Genomic DNA, 11,451 nt, shown 5'->3' on the forward strand with positions numbered 1-11,451 from the left:
AAGCAAGTAATTTCTGAAGAATTTTCCCACGGCATGATAATCAATAAAAGTAAAAGAAATAGAATCTGTTACTCCACCAGAGAAGTCCCAGAATTGCTTGGCTGCTTAGAAAGCCATCCAGGGCAGATGGCATTTACCCATAAGAAAATCCTGACTCAGGAGACCATTCGTGAAGATAATGGATTTGAATTTAGACAGCGATCAAACTTTGTTACTCAAAGTACAATTCCTTCAGGGAAAGCAATGTGTAAAGATGACAGTTACAACAGTATCTTTTCACATAACCTACATCTAAGTAATCATCAGAGAATCTACACAAGTGAAAAGCCATACAAACGTGATCAATGTGGGAAATACATTAGCTGTGGTTTGGATCTCGCTCAACACCAGGGTAGTCATATTTTATTAGATATCAGAAATTTGATGCTAGAGAAAAGCCCTTCAAATGCAGAAGTTGTGATAAATCTTTTAGCAGGGGAACACACCTTATACAACATGAAAGATGTCACACAGGAGAGCGACCATATGAGTGTAGTGTATGTGGGAAGTTGTTCAGCTGGGACTCATCTCTTATTCTACATCAGAGAACTCATACTGGAGAAAAACGCTATGAGTGTAGTGAATGTGGAAAGGATTTCAGCCAAAGTACACACCTCACACAACATCAGAGGATTCATACAGGAGAGAAACCTTATGAATGCAATCAGTGTGGGAAGGCCTTTAGCCAAAGTTCACATCTAACTCTGCATCAGAAAACTCATACTGGGGAGAAACCCTATGAGTGTAATCAGTGTGGCAAAGCCTTTATTCAGAGCATTCAACTTACTCTGCATCTAAGAACTCATTCTGGAGAGAAACCTTATGAATGTACTGAACGTGGTAAAACCTATAGTCATAGCTCATCTCTAATGCAACACAAGAGGATTCATACTGGAGAAAACCCCTTTGAATGTAAAGAATGTGGAAAAGCCTTTACCCAGAGCATTCAGCTTACTTTACATCTGAGAACACATACTGGAGAAAAACCCTATGAATGTACTGAATGTGGCAAAGCCTATAGTCATCGGTCATCCCTTATTCAAATAAGAGGATCTATACTGGAGAAAAACCCTTTGAATGTAATGAATGCAGGAAAGCTTTCTGATGGAACACACATCTTACTCAACACCAGAGAATTCATACTGGAGAGAAACCCTACAAGTGTAATGAGTGTGGGAAAACCTTTGGTCAGAGTGCATATCTGACTCAACACCAGAGGATGCATACTGGGGAAAACCCCTATCAATGTAAGGAATGTGGAAAGGCCTTCACTGTAAATGCATATCTTGCTCAACATCAAAGGATTCATAAGAGAAAGGAACCTTTATTATGTGCCAATCACAAAGAAATTCTGACTGGAGAGAAATTCAGCAAATGTTTTTAATGTGGGAAATATTTCAGCATAAACACAGGTGTTCCTCAGCTTGAATATATATATATATATATATATATATATATATATATATATTTTATATATTTTTTTATATATTTTTATATATTTTTATTTTTATTTTTAATTTATTTATGTAAATTCAAGTTAGTTAACATACAGTGTAGTATTGGTTTCGGGAGTAGAACCCAGTGATTCATCACTTACATATGACACCCAGTGCTCACTCCAACAAGTGCCCTCTTTAATACCCATCACCTATTTAGCCCATCCTCCCCACACACATCCCCTCCAGCAACTCTCAATTTGTTCTCTGTATTTAAGAGTCTCTTATGGTTTGCCTCCCTCTCTCATTTTATCTTATTTTTCCTTCCCTTCCCCTATGTTCATCTGTTTTGTTTATTAAATTCCACATATGAGTGAAATCATGATATTTGTCTTTCTCTGACTGACTTATTTAGCTTAGCATAATTACACTCTAGTTCCATCCACATTGTTGGAAATGGCAAGATTTCATTCTTTTTGATTGCCAAGTGATATTCCATTGTATATATACACTATATCTTCTTTATCCTTTAATCAGTTGATGGACATTTGGGCTCTTTCCATAATTTGTGTATTGTTGATAGTGCTGCTATAAACATTGGGGTGCATGTGCCCCTATGAATCAACATGAATATATTAATAAAAGAGAGAAATACAATTATGGAACAATACAATTGTACAAATACAATTATGGAAAATATTTTACTTCATGTATTCAATACTAATATGCTCATTATAAAACTAAAAAAGTAGGGGCATCTGGTGGTGGAGTCACTTCAGCTTCTGACTCTTGATTTGGGCTCGGGTCACGATCTCATGGTTCGTGGGATTGAGCTCTGTGTCAGGCTCTGCACTGACAGCATGGAGTCTGCTTGGGATTATGTCTCTGGTCTCTCTCTGTGCTCCTCCCACTTTCCCTCTCTCTCTCTCTCTCAAAATAAATAAACATTAAGAAAAACTAAAAAAGCAAAAAATGTGTGAAATGTTTTAATGTAATATGACCTCTTACTGAAAGCTAAAGGAAAAATACTGAGACAGGACCTTATAAATAATATCTTTAAAACCACAGAGTTACGGGACACCTGGGTGACTCAGTCAGTTGAGCGCCTGACTTTGGCTCAGGTCATGATCTCACCGTTTGTGGGTTTGAGCCCCACATTGGGCTCTGTGCTGACATCTTGGAGCCTGGAGCCTGCTTCAGATTCTGTGTCTCCCTCTCTCTGCCCCTCCCCCACTCATGCTCTGTCTCTGTCTCTCAAAAATGAATAAACGTTAGGGGCGCCTGGGTGGCTCAGTCGTTGAGTGTCCGACTTTGGCTCAGGTCATGATCTCGTGGTTTGTGAGTTCGAGCCCCGCGTCGGGCTCTGTGCTGACAGCTCAGAGCCTGGAACCTGCCTCAGATTCTGTGCAAACCCCACCTCTCTACCGCCCCGCTTGTACTCTGTCTCTCTCTGTCTTTCAAAAATGAATAAACATAACAAAAAAATTTTTAATGAATTAACATTAAAAAATATATATTTAAAACCACAAAGTCACACATGAAAGTTAAATCTTTTTATACATCATGCTGAATTTCTAGAAAAGGTGTAGAAGTAATGTCTGTTAAATCTATAAATGATGCTATATTTATTGGAGGAGGCCTCACATTTCAAATCTGATGTCCCCTGTTATATATATGGAGCTTTATTTATTTTTTATTTAACGTTTATTTATTTTTGAAACAGAGAGAGACAGAGCATGAACGGGGGAGGGTCAGAGAGAGGGAGACACAGAATCTGAAACAGGCTCCAGGCTCTGAGCTGTCAGCACAGAGCCCGACGCGGGGCTCGAACTCATGGACCGCGAGATCATGACCTGAGCCAAAGTCGGCCGCTCAACCGACTGAGCCACCCAGGCGCCCCTATATATGGAGCTTTAAATACCACAGATCAGGGGACAGCAAACTGTGGCCCCTGGGCCAAATCCAGCCTGCACCTGTTTTTATAAATAAAATTTTATTGGAACACAGTCACGTCTATTTGTTTATACGTGGTCCATGTCTGCTTTCGTTGTATGAAGGCAAAGTTGAGTAGTTGTGACACAGCCTGTATAGCTTGTACAGCTTTTAGGGCTGCTATAAGAAAACATCACAAAATGGCTCAAACAACCGAAATTTAATGTCTCACAGTTTGGGAGGCTAATGTCCAAGATCAAGGTGCCAGTGGGTTTGGTTTCTTCTGAGTCTCCTCTCCTTGTCTTGGAGATGGCCATCTTCTTGCTGTGTCCTTACATGGCCTTTCCTCTGTGCACTTATCCTTGGTGTCTCTTCCTCTTCTTATAAGAACACTGGTCCTTTTGGGGGCACCTGGGTGGCTCAGTCAGTTAAGCGTCCGACTTCAGCTCAGGTCACGATCTCGCGGTCAGTGAGTTCGAGCCCCGCATCGGGCTCTGGGCTGATGGCTCAGAGCCTGGAGCCTGCTTCCGATTCTGTGTCTCCCCCTCTCTCTGCCCCCCGCCCCCGTTCATGCTCTGTCTCTGTCTCAAAAATAAATAAACGTTAAAAAAAAAATTAAAAAAAAAAAAAAAAGAACACTGGTCCTTTTGGATTAGGGCCCCACCTTATGACCTCATTTAACTATAATCACATCTTGAAAAGCCCTGTCTTTAAATATAGTCACGTTGGGGTTCAGGGATTTGTTTTAATTTGTTCAGATTGCTGTAACAGATATACTGTAGACTGGGTGGCTTAAAACAACAGAAATTTCTCACAGTTCTGGAGAGTGGAAAGTCTCAGGTCAAGCTATTGGCAGAGTCAGTGTTTGGTGAGAGTCCATTTCCAAGTTCATAGATGGCCATCTTTTTGTTGCGACCTCACATGGTGGGAAAGATGAGGGATCTCTCTGGGGTCTCTTTTATAAGGGTACTAATCCTATTGATGAGACTTTACTTTCATGACCCAATCACCTCCCAAAGTTCCCCACTTCCTAGTGCCATTACTTTTGAGGTCAGGATTTCTTTTTTTTTTTTTTTTAAGTTTATTTACTTATTATTTTGAGAGAGAGCACGTGCAAGTGGGGGAGGATCAGAGAGAGAGGGAGAAAGAGAATCCCAAGCACACTCTGCCTGTCAGCATGGAGCCTGATGCAAAGCTCAAACTCATGAACCTTGAGGTCAGGACCTGAGCCAAAGTCAGATGCTTAACCAACCCGAGCCACGGACATGCCCAGAGGTCAGGATTTCAACATGAGTTTTGTAGGACACAAACATTCAGACCATAGCAGGCTTCAACATGTATTTGGAGGGAACACAGTTCAGATAATAACAAGCCTGTGAAACCTAAAATACTATCTAGCCCTTTACAGAATAAATTTCCTGAACTTGAGGGTGTGGATAATAAACTATAATATGTCAACATTCTACACTGTATACAAATATCTTTAAAAAAGCAAAGCTTGTAAATTAGGCAACACAATAGTCCTAAACTGTACCATATAGAGAACTTACTTGTTTTGTAATTGAATTGTTTTGCAAAAACTAGAGAAGGTATCTTTTTCCTGAAAAATAGAAGGCAGAAGTGTTTTTCTGAAGATAATTTTATGTCTTCTCTAATTGATTATTTTTGTAGCAAACGCTGTTAAGTTAACCTCCTATTTCTCCCATTGGTGAGAGTGAAATCCCCCACCCTGCATAATATAAGACAGCTAAATGCATGACACCTGACACTGGCCTGATGCCTGAAAGAAGTTTATTACTCACATATATTCACAGCTGAGGGAAAGAAAGCACATAAACACCACGCGTAGGTTGCACTCAGGAACAGAGCAAACCATTAGGAGTAATGGGAGGCAGCAAGAGAGTGAGCTGTTACCTGGTTTCTACCAGAGAATGTGATTAGCTCCTGTGAATAATTCATGGACTGGCAGGGTGAGGTGAGGATAGGACAATGATAGTGAAACTACATTGTGATAAACAAAGTTTATCACAACACCTTAAATTCATATTATACTACTTTACAGAAAACAAAGTTATAATTTCATTTACTCCCCTTTACCTGGATTTACCTGGATTAGGAGCCTTTCCTGTAGGGCAAGGAGCATGTTGGCAAGAGCAGAGGAATCCACGTTTTGGCCTGGGGGGCCCTGTGTGGCTCAAAGATGTTCAGGCAATGTGTGAAATTTTAATTCTTACACACAACATTAGAAACCAAGTTTGTCAGGGGAAACTTTCAGTCTTAGATTACCAATCTAATTTGCCTTACTACTAGCAAACCCTCATTACACCAACTTTTTCACATAACTTTTTCAACTTCATTCTTCTTCCAAATAATCCCAACCTTTTTTGATCCTTTGCTTTTCTGTTAAAATTTTAAAGTGAGCCTGTCCATGTCTACCCATAAAAAATGTCTTATTTTCTCAAATGATTTTTTCCTTATCGAGGACATTTTTTTCTCATTTACTCTGTTAATTAAGCTAATTACATTGACTGATTTTGAAATGTTAAACTCGCATTCCTTGAATAAACGCCACTTGGTCATGATATATTATCCTTTCTAAAGTATTGCTGGATTGGATTTGCTAATATTTGAAGACTTTCACTTCTGTGTTCTTGCGTCATTGTTCTGTAATTTTCTTTCTTTGCAATGTTCTTGTCAGATTTTGGCATTAGGATTATTAAGCCTCTGAAAATGACCTAGGAAGTGTTCCCTCCCCCCTTTGTTTTGTAAAATACTTTCTGAAAAACTAGTATAATTTAGTCCTTATATGATTAGTGGAATTCACCACTTGAGTCTGAAATTTTATTTCTAAGAAGGTTTTAAATTATAATTTTAGAGGGTTTCTGTTTGTTTTGTTCTGTTTTATAGGGCTATTCAGATTTTTTTTTTCTCTGTCCGATTTGGTAAGATCGATTTTTCAAGGAATTGTTAATTTTATCTAAGTTGTCAAATTTGTTGGCAATTTGTTGTTAAATTTGTTAATAATACTCCCTTATGCCGAAAGTATAGGTGTCTCTCCTCTTTCACTCTTTATATTGGTAATTTGTGTTTTCTCTCTTTCTTGGCCAGTTTTACAGGGGGTTACCAGTTTTATTCAACTTTTGAAATATTCTGCTTTGGCTTTGTTGATTTTCATTATTCATATGTTTTGTATTCCATTGATTTCTGCTCTTGTTTTTTACTTTCTTTGGGTTCATTTCTTGTCATTTTTAGTAGCTTAAATTATGTTTTCTAACCTTTTTTTCTTTTCTAATATATGAGTGTCCTCCAAGTACTGTTTTAGCAGCATCTCATGAATTTTGAAATATATTTTCATAATTTATCTTAAAATATCTTATTTCCTGGGGTGCCTGGGTGGCTCAGTCGGCTGAGCGTCTGACTTCAGCTCAAGTCATGATCTCACAGGTTTGTGTGTTCAAGCCCCATGTTGGGTTTGTGCAGATAGCACAGAGCCTGCTTTGGATTCTCTGTCTCCCTCTCTCTCTGCCTCTCCCCAACTTGTGTTCTCTCTTTCAAAAATAAACATTAAAAAATTTATATACAATTTTTTGTCAGGTTATCTAAGATACAGTGTATACAGTGTACTCTTGGCTTGGGGAGGACATACCCATGATTCTTCACTTACATACAACACCCAGTGCTCATCCCCAAAAATGCCCTCCTCAATTCCCATCACCTATTTTCCCACCCCGCCAAATTGTTTTAACTAAAAAATATTTTATTTCCCTTATGATTTCTTCTTTGATACATGGTTATTTGTAAGTGTTATTTAATTTCCAAATATTTGGGGATATTTTAGTTATTTTTTTGCCTTTGATATCTATTTTAATTCCATTGTGCTTTGAGAAAATCCGCTGTATGATTTCAATTATGCTGACATTATTAAACTTGTTTAACAGGACAGCATTAGTCTATCTTGATGTATGTTTCATATTAATTTGAAAAGAATGTGTATCCTGCCATTGTTGGGTATGGTGCTCTGTACATGTCAATTAGGTCAAGTTCATTAATGGTATTATTTAATTCTCCGAATTCTTTTTTATTTGGCCTATGTGTTCTATCAGTTGCTGACAGAATTTTTCAAATCTCCTTGAAATGTTTGCAGATGTGTCTATTTCTTCTTTTACTTGTGTAAAATATTTATTTAATGTACTTATTAAATTTTAATTTTTGATTTAATGTATTTTGAAGCTATATTTTTAGCTGTATAAACATTTAGGATTATGTCTTCAGGAAGAACACACTCTTTTATCATTATTAAATGTCCTTCTCAATATCTGGTAATACTCCTTATCTTTAGGTCTACTTTTTCTGATCTCAGTAGCCACTCCATCTTTCTAGTGATGATTGTTTTTCACAAAATAATTTCTTTGCATCCTTTTCCTTTCTATTTCTCTGTGTCTTTATAACTAGAGGGTATCTTTTATAAAGAGCATATAATTGCATCTAATTTTTCTTGCAGAATGATAATCTCTGCCTTTTAAAAAGATTTTATTTTTAAATAATCTCTACATCCTTTGTGGGGCTTGAACCCACAACCCTGAGATTAAGACTTGCATGCTCTACCAACTGAGCCAGTCAGACACCCCAGTAATCTATGCCTTTTAGAGAGTGTGTTTAGTCCACTAACTTTAATTATTGGAACAGTTTGCTTCATGTTTACTATCTTTGTTATGTCTTTGTCCCTTATCTTCTTTGTTCCCTTTGCTTCACCTTTTATACCTTCTTTGGATGAACCAAGGAATTTTTAAGGTTCAATTTTATCTCATTTGTTGGCTTTTTAAGTATACCTCTTGCATATTTCTTAACAGTTGCATTACAATATGTGTTTTTAGGGGCGCCTGGGTGGCTCAGTCGGTTAAGCGTCCGACTTCGGCTCAGGTCATGATCTCATAGTCCATGAGTTCGAGCCCCACGTTGGGCTCTGTGCTGACTGCTCAGAGCCTGGAGCCTGTTTCAGATTCTGTGTCTCCCTCTCTCTCTCTGACCTTCCCCCATTCATGCTCTGTCTCTCTTTGTCTCAAAAATAAATAAACGTTAAAAAAATTTAAAAAAAACAATATGTGTTTTTAATTTATCACAACATCTTAAATTAATATTATACTACTTTACAAAAAACAAAGTTATAATTTCATTTACTCCCCTTTATGCTATTATTGCAATTTATTTTACTTCTTCATATGTTATAAACCCAACAATACTTTATTATGTTTTTGCCTTAAACAATTTATAGATTTTTTAAAAACTTTAATTTTCTTTCATCCAAAAGAAATTCATTGACATCTGCATACTGCCTTTAATGAATTCTCTCAGGTTTTGATTTTCTGAAATATCTCAATATGTATTGCTTTTAACTTTTAAATAAGTTTTGTTGAACATAGAATTCTTAGTTGACAAGTAGGGTTTCTTTGTTTTTCTTACACCACTGTGAAGATTTCATTTAATTGTCTTCTGGCTGCCATCATTTCTGATGAAAAGTCATCTGTAATTATTTTTTATTGTTTCCCTACTGTACTGTCCTTTGTTGTTATTTTTGCCTTCCATCCTTTGTTTTCAGCAGTTTCACTAGGTTTCACTAGGTTCTTTTTTTTAAATGTTTTTATTTATTTTTGATACAGAGAGAGAGAGCATGAGTGGGAGAGAGGCCGAGAGAGAGGGAGACACAGAATCTGAAGCATGCTCCAGGCTCTGAGCTGTCAGCACAGAGCCCGCCGCGGGGCTTGAACTCACAGACTGCGAGATCATGACCTGAGTTGAAATCAGATGCTTAACCGACTGAGCCACCCAGGCGCCCCTTCACTAGGTTCTTCTTTATGTTTGCCCTTTCTGGAATTCCTGAAGTTTTTGGATTTCAGGGTTAACGTCTTTCCTCAGTTTGGGGGAGTGGGGAGGAATATGGCTGCTATCTCTTAAGATAATTCTTCTGCTCCATTCTTTCCTCTCCTTCTAAGACTCCAATTACATATGCATTAGATCAATGATTCTCAAAGTGAAATGTGGTATAAGAACTTCTGGAATTCTTCAAGACCCTTTTAAGAGATCCACAGGATAAAAACATTTATTATAAGAATATTCTCATAAGCATTCAATGTAGTTTTCTAGAATCTATATGATGTGTGATATCACAAAAGATTGAATGCTGAAGCACTTTTGAAGATCCAGCTGTCTTCTATTATATTAAGGAGATTTGCATACACACACACAAGTCAAATGGTGCCACTCTTCTCACTACTTCTGTTTTGGAAAATACAGTTTTTTTATTTCATTTTTAAAATATGTCATTTATGTTAAAATTTGTTATTGGCTGTGTGCCCCCTCCCCAACTCATATGTTGAGATCCTAATGCCTGATCTGTGAGAATGTGACCTTACTTAGAGATAGGGTCTTTGTAGAGGCAGTCAAATTAAAATGAGGTCTTTAGAGTGGGCCCTAAGCTAACATGACTGGTGTCCTTATAAGAAAGGGAAATTTGGAGACAGACACACACACAGGAAGCATGTCATGTGAAGATGAAGACAGAGATTGGAATAATACTTCTATAAGCCGAGAAATGCAAAAGATTGAAGTAAGCCACCAGAAGCTATGGAAGTCATTCAACAGATTCTTCCTCATAATCCTCAGAAGGAACCAGCCCTACTGATAACTTGATCTCAGATCTCTAGCTTCCAGAGCAATGAGACATTATGGTATTTTGCTACAGCAGTGCTAGGAAACTAATACAGCATGTATTTGGCTTATTGTTTTTTAATGAATTAATAAATATTTCTAAAATTCTTCAGTGAACTGAAGAGCTCTTTATACTCTTAAAATTACTGAGAACTCCAAAGTGTTTTTGCTTATAGGAGTTTTATATATATATATATTAACTGAGCCAACTGAGCCACCCAGGGGCCCCTAAACATTTTTTTTTTAAATGTATTTAAATAACAGAACCATTCTGGAAGCCCTCAAACTCTGGACTATGTGTCATTAGCCCACTATCTGCTTGAGATTCATTCCTCTGTGCAAGTTTGTAGCTGCTATTGGCAAGAGGATTAGTCTGATAACAAGCTACCTATACAGGTACTTTGAGAAGGTATTTAGGTTATAACACCAAACATTCATGTAATAAGACATTATTCATGTGTTTTTGTCTGTGAAATCTCCCATTTTAAAGAGTTTTTTAAAATTCAAGTATTATTGACATACAATATTATATTATTTTCAGGCATATAACATAGTAAGTTGACATTGGTATACACTGTGAAATTTTTACTTTTAAAGTGGCATATACACCCATATTTCTTTGGAATTTCACATGGCCCTGCTAATCAGCCCTCAGGATTTCACATGGATGACCCTCAGGAGTCAGAAAGTAACCTAGGATATCTCTCTATCTAAGAGTCTTACAGTACCTATTCTCTATTAAATGCCTTTCACAGCTCCAGAATTCTACAGTCAGTAGAAAGCAGCAACTGCATCCTCCAATCCACTTCTTTATTTTAGACTGGACACATCCCTGTAGCTACTGTCTTGTTACTTTTCAGGACTGGTAGGCAGAGATATGAGTGGGCAGCACATTTAATATGGAATCCCTGGGATGGTGCTGATTTACAGTCACACAACCAGATCCATGAGACCCACAGTGACATAAATATGTACACAGGAGCAAAGATACATAAAGATACACACACTGATGAGCACTTCAGGTACACACAGACACACTGAGTGACATACGGAGTAACATATACAGCATACACACACTCATAACTGGACCTGTGAAACCCACAGATTTACAAAGGTGTGTATCTACCCAGACACAAACTAGAATTGTGAGAGAACAGCCACACACATACAGGTTTACAGATTCACCTGTACAAGACATGCACACACTGTTACACAGAACACAGACACAGATGATTCTCTGAACCATCCACAAATAGTTACAGGCAAAAACACACAGAGGGGCACAGGAGCAAATACACACATAGTCATTCACTCAGACCTGTGAGACACACACACATAC

The 11,451-nt window shown here is 37.6% G+C and overlaps 1 pseudogene; it reads left to right on the forward strand.

Annotated features, from left to right (window-relative positions):
• Window positions 1–253: 253 nt before the first annotated feature.
• LOC144613824 (uncharacterized) lies at window positions 254–1,448 on the forward strand (annotated as a pseudogene).
• Window positions 1,449–11,451: the final 10,003 nt, after the last annotated feature.

This window comes from Panthera onca, chromosome D3, assembly GCF_046562875.1.
Source record: "Panthera onca isolate mPanOnc1 chromosome D3, mPanOnc1 haplotype 2, whole genome shotgun sequence".
Taxonomy (NCBI): domain Eukaryota; kingdom Metazoa; phylum Chordata; class Mammalia; order Carnivora; family Felidae; genus Panthera; species Panthera onca.